Below are 11,325 nucleotides of genomic sequence, written 5' to 3' on the forward strand. Positions count from 1 at the left end.
CTGTCCATGGGATTTCCCAGGCAAGAATACTGGAGGGGGTTGCCATTTCCCTCTCCAGGGGACCTTCCCAACCCAAAGATCAAACCCAGTTCTCCAGCTTTGGCAGGCGGATTCTTTACCACTGAGCCACCTAGGTTCACTGAAAACAATTTTTTCTCTTTAGTAAAAAATAATCAAAAACACAATATGAGAAATAGTCTACATTTTATTAGCAAATATACCATGACACCTATTTAGAACACATTTCCAGACCTATGTGAAGAAACTGTAAACCTTTACTGAAGCACATAATGTCTGAAAATCACAAGTTTTACTTGGAAGATGTGGTGACATAAAGACTTCAGTGACTGCAATTTCAGAAAAATTAAAACTCAAAACAAAAATGGATATTTCAAATAAAAGTCTCAGCTGTATCTAGGACAGCCAACACAATTTTGAATTTAAAAATGAAGAAAACCTAAATAGAGGGAAATTACAGACTTCTGTAATTATAATCTGTAAATCTGTAATTCTGCCAAATTACAGATGAAGTTATCACTGTATAGACTAGTGAAACTTCAAAATAAATGAAGCAAAATAGCTACAAGGTAGCCAAAGCAGCTCACCTAAAGAAAGACTTAGACATTATTTTTAACAATAAAATAGAAGGTAAACACAACAAAATATTTTCTAATAATGCAACAGGTGAGGTATTTCAGGTAACAAAAATCAGAGGGGGAAAAAAAAATCAAACGGCATAAAGGAAAGACTTAGGTTTCAGCGTTGTGTAATAAAGAATTTAGGGACTTGCCTGATGGTCCAGTGCTGAAAACCTGCCTGTCAAAGCAGAGGACATGGGTTCCATCTCTGATCAGGGAAGATCCCACATGCCTTGAAGCATCTAAGCTAGTGTGCCACAACTACTGAAGCCCACCTGCTGCAGAGCCTGCCAGTTATTAATACAATGACTGAACCTGTGCCTTAGAGCCAGAGCTCCAAAACAAAGAAAGCCCAAGTGCATCAGCAAAATCCCAGTATAGCGAAAACTAAATTAATACTAAAACTAAAAAAAAAAAAAAAAGAATTCGGTAGGCTTTGGTCCCCAGGTTGTGGAAGTTTGTTAACTACTCTTGGAATTTAAGTTTTTTTTCCCTTGGAATTTCCTTAGTGACTGAAGTGGCTTTATTACTCTCCGTGGGCCCTGATTATTTATGCTAACAACATGACCTATGGTGGGCCCCTAGTTTAATAAGGGGATGACTCAGGTTGTGAGGCTGGCCATTTCACAAAGACCAAGGAAGTGACTAGATGTTTGGGGCTTTGAGCCAGGTGAGCTTATTAGCCCAACCTCTAAGAAGTAGAGAATGCTGGAGATGTTATCAACCACGGCTATGTAGCTAAAACCCAATAAAAACTCAAGACTTAAAAGCTTGAGTGAGCTTCTTTGGCTGGCAATACTGTTTTCTGTCACACTGATGTGCCAGGAGGGCAATGGGTCCCTTGGGATGAGGACTATGGTACGTTCAAACAAACTCGTTCAGAAGTTAAGAAGCTTATCAAGTCCAAAGAAACAGCATTTCAGGAATGAGAGACTGAACAAACAAACAAACAAAAGGATTATGCCTTTTACCTCAGAACGAGTCATTTCTGACTCCTTGCTTTCCTTTTCCTCTGGGCTTCCTTCTCAGGTAAGATCAGTCTTGGGAAGTGGCCCCTGAGTGTTGAAAATAGGCTGTTCAATACTTAGATAATCACACCGAGGTGCCTGTAACACAGCCACACACAGAGGGAGGTATTCAACAGGCCCAACACACAATCCTCTACGGCCACTGACACAGCAGGGATTTTGGAACAGAGAATTAAACGAGGTGTTTTTAGCTTTATTCTTCTCTTCAGAACTCGAGGCCCTTCCTGTGAAAACCACACGTTCTAGGCTGACCCTGACCTTCAAACGTTAGGCGAGACCCTGACCAAACTCCATACAGAATAGAGCCTCCTTCACCTCTTCGTAGATCAGGGATCTAGCGGTTGGGCAATGCAGGACTTTAAGCAGCGGTCTCTACAAGTTAGAAGGTAGAACTGCCAGAGAAGGACATGGACTCTAGAACGATATTAACAGGAAGCGGACGTGGACCGCAGGGACCCGGCAGCTAAGCTAACAGACTTCACAACTTCTCGCGGCGATGCGAGGACATACTGGGGACGGGGAAATGGGACGGCAGATTGAACGTCCACAGAGACCCCCGACACCTACGTGTGAAGGACAACAGGCTGTGGGTTGTTGTCCTAAAACGAAATCCGGGTTTTAAAGAAACAAACTCACCAGAACTCTCTGTCGCTCACTTAAACTCAATTCCGGGTCTGCAGAATACTGCGCACGCGCAGGCGGAAGATCCGGTACAGAGGAAGCTACGCCGCAGCCAACGGGAAGCGAAGTAAGGAGAGAGGGCGGGAGGAGGGCGGAAGCGCAGGTACTTATGGGCGGGGCCAGTGGGGACGGGGCCTTGCCTCCCCTTACCCCGTCCTCTGTTAGTTTTGCGTCTGTTGGCCCTTCTGTCCAGCTGTGCTCCCTTTCTCTGCCTTTTAATGCCTTTAAATCTTTGATTTCCTCTGGAGCAGAGCTACTTCCTGCCTGTTCTAAGTTAGTATTTCACACAGCTGAAGGCAAAAGAGACGAATTTTGAGAGGTGCCTCTATGGAAAGCCGAGATGTTTTCAGCAAGTTGAAAAAAACGGAGAAAATTGAAAAGCCCTTTGTGTGAGTTGTGAAGATGGGTGTCTCCTCAGTGAGGAAAAGTAGAATGTAATCACTCAGATGATCCGTTGGGAGTAAGCATCATTAATTGTAACCAGAGACCAGCTTACCACAGGGCAGCTGGCTTTCCCTTTAGGAAATGATTCCAGAAAAAAAGAGGGAGACCGGAATCCACATTATCGTTTATAACGTAACCACAGAAATGACATACCGTTACTCCTGCCAGAATCTGTTGATACACAGATTGCTTCTGTTATTGTTGCTGCTGCTGAAGCAACCAATTGCCCTGCCTCTTTCAGGACTGAACAAGTTTCCAAGAAGCAGGACTTTTTGTGCTAAAACTGGGCACGAAACTAGGCAAATGGGGCCTGTGGATCACATAGACTGCTCTGCACTTAGCTTCCCAAACACCCTCCTCACTGTTGGCTTTCTTTCCTAACCTCCTCCTCTTCACCCTGAAAGGATAATCTGGAGAAGAGTTAAGGCAAGACAGGTAAAACTGTAAGAGGCCCACAGACTACTGTGTCCCAGGAGAGTACACATTTCTCTTTAAATGTGAGATTAGCAACTTCCCTGGTAGTCCAGTGGTTAAGATGCTGTGCTTGCACTGCAGGTTATGTGGGTTCAATCCCTGGTTGGGGAGCTAAGATCTCAAGAGTTGAAGATTTAATCATTTCTTACACAGAAAGCATTAATCATTACAATATAAAGGAAAATGAATGTCAAGTTAATAAATTACTTATTAAAGAAAATGTGTTTAGTAGCTTCCCTGACAGCCCAATGGTTAAGACCCTACCTTCTGTTGCAGAATTGCATTTCCTTCCCTAGCCGGGAACTAAGATCCCACATGTTTTGGGGTGTGAACAAAATGAAAAGAAAATATGTTTCTTAAGTATCTGTGAGTGGGGACAAATTTAGAGGATATTGATACTGATTTGCATGATAAAAGTATCAGTAGGTCAAATCTCACAGTTCCCTGCTGGAACCTCTGGTTCTGAATATGACTTTGGTCACGAAGAACTAGGAGAATATTCTCTAGGGAGTTGGCAATAAGGTGTACCTGCTATTGCAGACTACAGTGGAAATTATGCGGGATTTTCTATCTATCAGACATTGAATCCTAACTATAAACAGGGGGTATTTGCCTCAAGATACTTTTTGAGAAGTTCTATGACATTTCAGACAATGAGGTATGAAAATGTCACCTCTGTAAGATGACAGATGGAGAAATTCTTGAAAACCCCTCTCAGGTGCTTTGGCTCCATTTCTCTACTCATAATCTAAATGGAGGCACAGTTCAGTGGTCTCAAGAATAGGAAATAACTCATTTTTGGTAGAAATGCTTCTCATGGATACTAACTATACAAGCAGACACATGAAATTCCCTTCCTTTGTCAGACCTCAGTATTTACTACTGGTTCCTTGTGAGTCCCTGTCTGTCTTCAGGGACCAAAGGGAATAGAACCTTCCTCAAGCATTTCAAGAGTCCCTTTGGAGAGGATCAGTACAAACTTTGTTCTTTTATCATTAGCAACTGAGCCATAAAGATTTTCACAAATAATCTCAGTTCTCCAAGCCTGACTCACATCGCAGATACAGGTGAAAAGATAATTGCAGTTCTGAAGGGTCATGAGGTCACAGGATCACAAACCCATACCTAGGGGTCAGGCTGCCTCCCTCCGTGTCACAGGAGCAGCCTGACGTGACCAGTACTCTGAACCCAATATCCGGGCTATGTGAGGATATGAAGTGAGTATTATCTGTTTCAGCTTGTGGGCAAGAATCTGCAAGAAACAGGTGCTTTTGGAAGTCTGGGTTGGTGACCATTCAGGAAACACGAAGTGTTCTGACTCAAAGTAATGCAGTGCCAAAGCAACACTGGAAGGAGGAATAATTCAAAAAAATGTAATGGAGCTATTAAAAAGAGATTAGGTGCGACCAGATGTCAGTTCCCAATGCCTCCTAACATATCTTAGTGTAATTCTTTTTGAAAAATATTTATTTATTTGGCTGTATTGGATCTTTGGAGAAGACAATGGCACCCCACTCCAGTACTCTTGCCTGGAAAATCCCATGGACGGAGGAACCTGGTAGGCTGCAGTCCGAGGGGTCGCTAAGAGTCAGACATGACTAAGCGACTTCACTTTCACTTTTCACTTTCATGCACTGGAGAAGGAAATGACAACCCACTCCAGTGTTCTTGCCTGGAGAATCCCAGGGACGGGGGAGCCTGGTGGGCTACCGTCTATGGGGTCGCACAGATTCGGACACGACTGAAGTGACTTAGCAGCAGCAGCAACTGGATCTTAGTTGTGCTATATGAGATTTAGTTCCCTGATCAGGGATCGAACCTAGGCACCTCCCCCAAGTCCTGATCCCCTCCCACCCCCCACCCCCGCCCTCGCCGAAGCTAGCATTGAGAGCCAGGTGTCTTAATCACTGGACCACCAAGGAAATCACAGTGTAATTTTTGTGACAGTGATTGTTATTTTAGAATCGAAGCGATATGAAACCTAATGTTTAGAGTAACTAATGACTGGAATTGCAGAGATATATGGGAAATCATGGAGTACCTTACAGAAAATCATACATTTTGGGGGTTACGATATGTGTGCCAACAGTACCTCCATGAGTAAAAAATCTATAGGAATGGTATTTATTAGAAACAGTGTATAGAGTTGACAATTGTGTGCTTAGTCCATCAGTTGTGTCTGACTCTTTGCAACGCCATGGACTGTAGCCAGCCAGGCTCATTTATCCATGGAAGTCTCCAGGCAAGAATAGTGGAGTGGGTAGCCATATCCTTCTCCAGGGGATCTTTCCGATCAAGGTATCGATCCCTGGTTTCCTGCATTCTAGGCAGGTTCTCTACCATCTGAACTACCAGAAAGCAGTAGAAATACTTTCTCTGAGTCTGGAATTTATAAAGTGCTTAACAGAGACATTATATCCTATTGAAAAATCCATAATTGGGTGATTTGGGTCAAACCATTTTCCAAAAGTAACTTCAGAAATGGGTTTCAGATGGCAGCTATCAGGCATAAAAGCATAGTGTGCCCTATTCTCTGATTTGAAAATATTCTCAAAATTTATAGTTGTATAACTTCATTTTACAAAATAAAAATCACTTTCTTAAAATGTCATCTTCTTTAAATGTGATAATATTTCAGATATCTTGACTTCCACTCAATACTTTTGATGTCACATTAATTAACAGATCAGTTTATGATTTGGAATTCAGTTCAGTTCAGATGCTGAGTCGTGCCTGACTCTTTGCAACCCCATGAATCGCAGCACACCAGGCCTCCCTGTCCATCACCAACTCCCGGAGTTCACTTAAACTCATGTCCATTGAGTCGGTGATGCCATCGAGCCATCTCATCGTCTGTTGTCCCCTTCTCCTCCTGCCCCCAATCCCTCCTAGCATCAGTCTTTTCCAATGAGTCAGCTCTTGGCATCAGGTGGCCAAAGTATTGGAGTTTCAGGTTCAAAATCCTGCACTCAATGTGCCAGCACATTTGGGAAATTCAGCCCTGGCTACAGGACTGGAAAATATCAGTTTTGATTCAAATCTCAAAGAAAGGCAATGCCAAAGAATGGTCAAACTGAAGCACAGTTGTTGCACTCATCTCTCATGCCAGTAAAGTAGTGCTCGGAATTCTCCAAGCCAGGCTTCAATAGTATGTGAACCAGAACTTCCAGATGTTCAAGCTGGATTTAGAAAAGGCAAAGGAACCAAAGGTCACATTGCCAACATCCCTTGGATCATAGAAAAAGAGAGTTCCAGAAAAACCTCTACTTCTGCTTCATTGACTATGTTAAAGCATTTGTGTGGATCACAAGACAGTGTGGAAAATTCTTAAAGAGATGGGAAAGCCAGAACACCTTAGCAGTCTTCTGAAAAATTAGGATGCAGGTCAAGAAGCAACAGTTAGAGCTGGACATGGAACAGACTGGTTCCATATTTTGAAAGGAGTACATCAAGGCTGTATGTTCTCACATTGCTTATTTAACTTAAATGCAGTGTTCAGTTCAGTTCAGTTCAATCGCTCAGTCGTGTCCGACTCTTTGCAACCCCAGGAATCACAGCACGCCAGGCCTCCCTGTCCATCACCAACTCCTGGAGTTCACTCAGACTCACGTCCATTGAGTCAGTGAGGCCATCCAGCCATCTCATCCTCTGACGTCCCCTTCTCCTCCTGCTCCCAATCCCTCCCAGCATCAGAGTCTTTTCCAATGAGTCAACTCTTTGCATGAGGTGGCCAAAGTATTGGAGTTTCAGCTTTAGCATCAGTCTTTCCAAAGAAATCCCAGGGCTGATCTCCTTCAGAATGGACTGGTTGCATCTCCTTGCAGTCCAAGGGAGTCTCAAGAATCTTTTCCAACACCACAGTTCAAAAGCATCAATTCTTCAGTGCTCAGCCTTTTTCACAGTCCAACTCTCACATCCATACATGACCACAGGAAAAACCATAACCTTGACTAGCCAGACCTTTGTTGGCAAAGTAATGTCTCTGCTTTTGAATATGCTATCTAGGAGTAAGCGCTTTTAATTTCATGGCTGCAGTCACCATCTGCAGTGATTTTGGAGCCCCCCCAAATAAAGTCTGACACTGTTTCCACTGTTTCCCCATCTATTTCCCATGAAGTGATGGGACTGGATGCGATGATTTTAGTTTTCTGAATGTTGAGCTTTAAGCCAACTTTTTCACTCCCCTCTTTCACTTTCATCAAGAGGCTTTTAAATGCAGAGTACATCATGCTAAATGCGCAGCTGGATGAGGCACAAACTGTAATCAAGATTGCTGGGAGAAATATCAATAACCTTAGATATGCAGATGACAGCACCCTTAGGGCAGAAAGTGAAGAGGAACTAAAGAATCTCTTGATGAAAGTCAAAGAGGAGAGTGAAAAAGCTGGCTTCAAACTCAACATTCAGTAAATGAAGATCATGAAACCCAGTCTCATCACTTCATAGGATGGACTTTAATAGATGGAGAAACAATGCAAACAGTGACAGACTTTATTTTCTTGGGCTCCAAAATCACTAGAAATATTGGCTGCAGCCATGAAATTAAAAGGCGCTTGTTTCTTGGAAGAAAAGCCATAACCAACCTAGAGAGCATATTAAAACTTGAAGTCATTACTGTATTAACAAGGGTCTGTATAGTCAGAGCTATGGTGTTTCCAGAAGTCATGTATGGATGTGAGAGTTAGACCATAAAGAAAACTGAGCGCTGAAGAATTGATGCTTTTCAACTGTGGTGTTGGAGAAGACTCTCAAGAATCCCTTGGACAGCAAGGAGATCATAACAGTCAATCCTAAAGGAAATCAGTCCTGAATATTCATTGGAAAGACTGATACTGAAGCTGAAGCTCCAATAGTTTTGGCCATCTGATGCGAAGAACTGACTTATTGGAAAAAGCCCTGATGGTGAGAAAGATTGAAGAGAGGAGGAGAAGGGGACAACAATGGATGAAAATGGTTGGATGGCATCACTGACTCAATGGACTCGAGTTTGAGCAAACACTGGGAGTTGGTGATGGACAGGGAAGCCTGGCATGGTGCAATCCATGGGGTTGCAGAGAGTTGGTCACAACTGAACTGAACTGAACTAAGTTCTAATTTTCACCTTTTTAATAAAAAGACTTTACATTTTTACAAATCTGTAACTGTATTAGGCTCATTGCTACTTATGGTTCCATGAAAATACTCATCCTGGAATGAATTTTGATGTATATAAACGTGTGTTATAGACATTACTTTTATTTATTTTTATAATTTCACCTTATGTATGTTTTACCAAGATTTTTAAAAACTTTGATTCACTTGGTTTGTACAAAGGTGGGAAGATAGTTGCCATTATACTAACTCATTTGTTGAAAAAAAATCTTTTCACTACTGCTTTGTAATGCATATTTATCCTCCTTTCCACCATTGTACTGAACTTATCAATTCACATCCACCTATTTCTACTTTATTATCAAACTTTCATTTATTTTAACTAAATGGTATGCTTTAATATTGTTTCCTGAATATTTTTACTCTTACCTTATCTTTACCCTGTGTGAACTTAAAAATCATCTTGTGTAGTTTAAAATATAATCATGGTATCTTTACTGATATTACACTCATTTGTTCCTTACCCAGGGATTGAACAGTCCTTTCCTGTTTGGCAGGTGGAATCTTTACCACTGAACCATCAGGGCATGACTTTTAAATCCTCATTGATATTCCTTTAAGTGTTTTCACTGTTACACATTCAAATATCAGACACTTGTTTTACAGAAAGAAATGTAAATAATTCTTTTTCAGTGGCATCTAAGGTAAATGAAGAATACTTAAGAGTATCAATTCCAGTTGATATGGTACAGAGTTCTGCCTCATTTTCTCATGCAGGATTCTCTGGCTCAGAAGATTATTAGATTTGACAGAATGGCCTCCAAGGATTTGGCAATAGGAGTGGTCTTTTTATTGCAGACTACGGCAGGGATTATGGGGAATTTCTGTCTTGTTTACCATTTTCGCTCCCTTTATTTTGCAGGAGGCAAATGTCGGCCCACAGACTGGATTCTCAAGCACGTGACTCTAGCCAAACTCTTAGTTGTTCATTTGAAAGGAATTCCTGAAACACTGGCAGCCTTGGATGCACACTTGTTTTTCATGTTCCAAGAGTCGGCAGAGATGTGTCCATTGGCACCATCTTCCTCTTGAGTGCCTTTCAGGTGATCATCATTCCCAGTGACTCCAGGTGGGCAGAGCTTAAGAGAAAAGCTCCCAAATATGTGGGCACCTTCAGTATCCTCTGCTGGATCTTCAGCATGATTCTCAGTATTTTGGTTCCATTTTAAATGACTGCCAAGTGGAATGACACAATCAACCCAGAGAATATAGATCATGGCTACTGTTATTTGTGGCGTGCTGCCCCAAGGCCACAGATGTGAAGCCTTGCACCAAGAACACAGAAGCACACACAGCTCAGAATCAAGGACACTTTCAAAGCTGACTAAGCCCCTCTGTAGGCTTCCCGACTCCCAATGGGGCAAAGATGCCCACTCCAGTAAGCACCCTATAGTGCCCCAACCAATCACCTAACATCAACCATCCAGCAGCAATTTTGCTTTGAGGCTGTAAAAATTGGCTATTAGCCCATGGAAACTGTCAGCATCCCCTGGTCTGTGCAGATGTGGGCCCACTGCACTCGCAGTGCCTGCTTTATCTCTGCCCTTTGTTTTTAATAAACTCACTCTTTTCTAAAATGGCCTGTGTCTGGAAATCCTTTTTGACCCGCATTCAGACTGCCTCAACACTTATGGCTGATTGACAGTGTTGTACAGCAGAAAGGAACACAGCACTGTAACAATGTAGAAGGGTGGGATGGGGAGGGACGTAGGAGGGAGACTCAGAAGGGAGGGGACACGGGTGTACCTATGTCTCACTCTTGTTCATGTTTGACAGAAAACAACAAAATTCTGTAAAGCAAGTATCCTTAATTGAAAAAATTTTTAAAGTTTAAAAAACTCAAAACCAAAAAACATACACATTTCAAAAAAAAAAAAAAAAAAATTCCATTGTTACAAAAAAATTGTAAAACAATTGCCCAGTGGATACAAATCTGTCAGCAAGTGCAGGGGATATGGGGTTGAACCCTGCCCCAGGAATATTGCACATGCTGCAGGGCAACTTAGCCTGTGCACCACAACTACTGAGCCTGTGTGCTGCAACTACTGACACCTAGAGCCGCGCTTCACAGAGGAAGCCACCGCAATGAGAAGCCCGTGCACCACACCTAGAGGTAGCCTGCACACAGCAACAGACAAAATTTTTTTTAATGTTTAAAATATCAGGGACAAAAATAACTCAATCAAAATTTGGACCAAGGCCTCATATCTCCAAAGAAGATATTTCGATGGGCAAGAGGCAAATGAAAGACACTCAGCATCAGTAATTATTAAGAAATGGAAAACAAAACTACAATGAGGTATCTCATTGTAGTCAGAATAACCATTATCAAAATGCCCACTAATGATATAATAAAGGCTGAAGAGGCTATGGAGATCAGGGAACCTCCTACAGGACTGAAGGGAATGGAAGCTGGTGCAGCCACTAGGGAGGACAGTGTGGAAATTCCTTAACAAACGCAACCTCCTGACATGTAAGGAAATAAATTCCATGAAAAGTCGACAAAACAGATTAGTTGCCAAATCTGTAAGTTCTTGGTAAATCATCTGCAATGCTGAAATTCTCCCTTTTGACCTATCATTCCCAAATTCTTTAAATAAATATGCACTAAAACACCTACACTTGCACATTCTCTAGTAGTTCACTGCTAACGTATGTACCTTGAGATATTTATATATTGCATTCAATGTATGTCAAAGGCATGAGAAAACAGTTCCTTTAAGCCCAGATGAGAGACGTGCTGAGAATTTTACATGGGGTAAAATTTTATGAATCTTGGTTCAGAATTTTGCAATCACTCTTTTTAATTATTCTTCCTGTGACTTTGTTAAATTTTCATTTGCTAAAATGATCCCGTGTAAAATCTTAGTTCAACAGAAGAAAAAAGGAAAATTGAAGCCAGTGAGTTT

The 11,325-nt window shown here is 41.9% G+C and overlaps 1 long non-coding RNA gene across 1 annotated transcript; it reads left to right on the forward strand.

Annotated features, from left to right (window-relative positions):
* The first annotated feature begins 1,999 nt into the window (after nucleotides 1-1,999).
* Nucleotides 2,000-9,993, forward strand: LOC139177193 (uncharacterized). The gene is made up of 2 exons (XR_011561689.1): nucleotides 2,000-2,414; nucleotides 9,279-9,993. It is a non-coding gene; the product is annotated as an uncharacterized lncRNA (long non-coding RNA).
* Nucleotides 9,994-11,325: the final 1,332 nt, after the last annotated feature.

The sequence above is a fragment of the Bos indicus genome, chromosome 18, assembly GCF_029378745.1.
Source record: "Bos indicus isolate NIAB-ARS_2022 breed Sahiwal x Tharparkar chromosome 18, NIAB-ARS_B.indTharparkar_mat_pri_1.0, whole genome shotgun sequence".
Lineage (NCBI taxonomy): Eukaryota > Metazoa > Chordata > Mammalia > Artiodactyla > Bovidae > Bos > Bos indicus.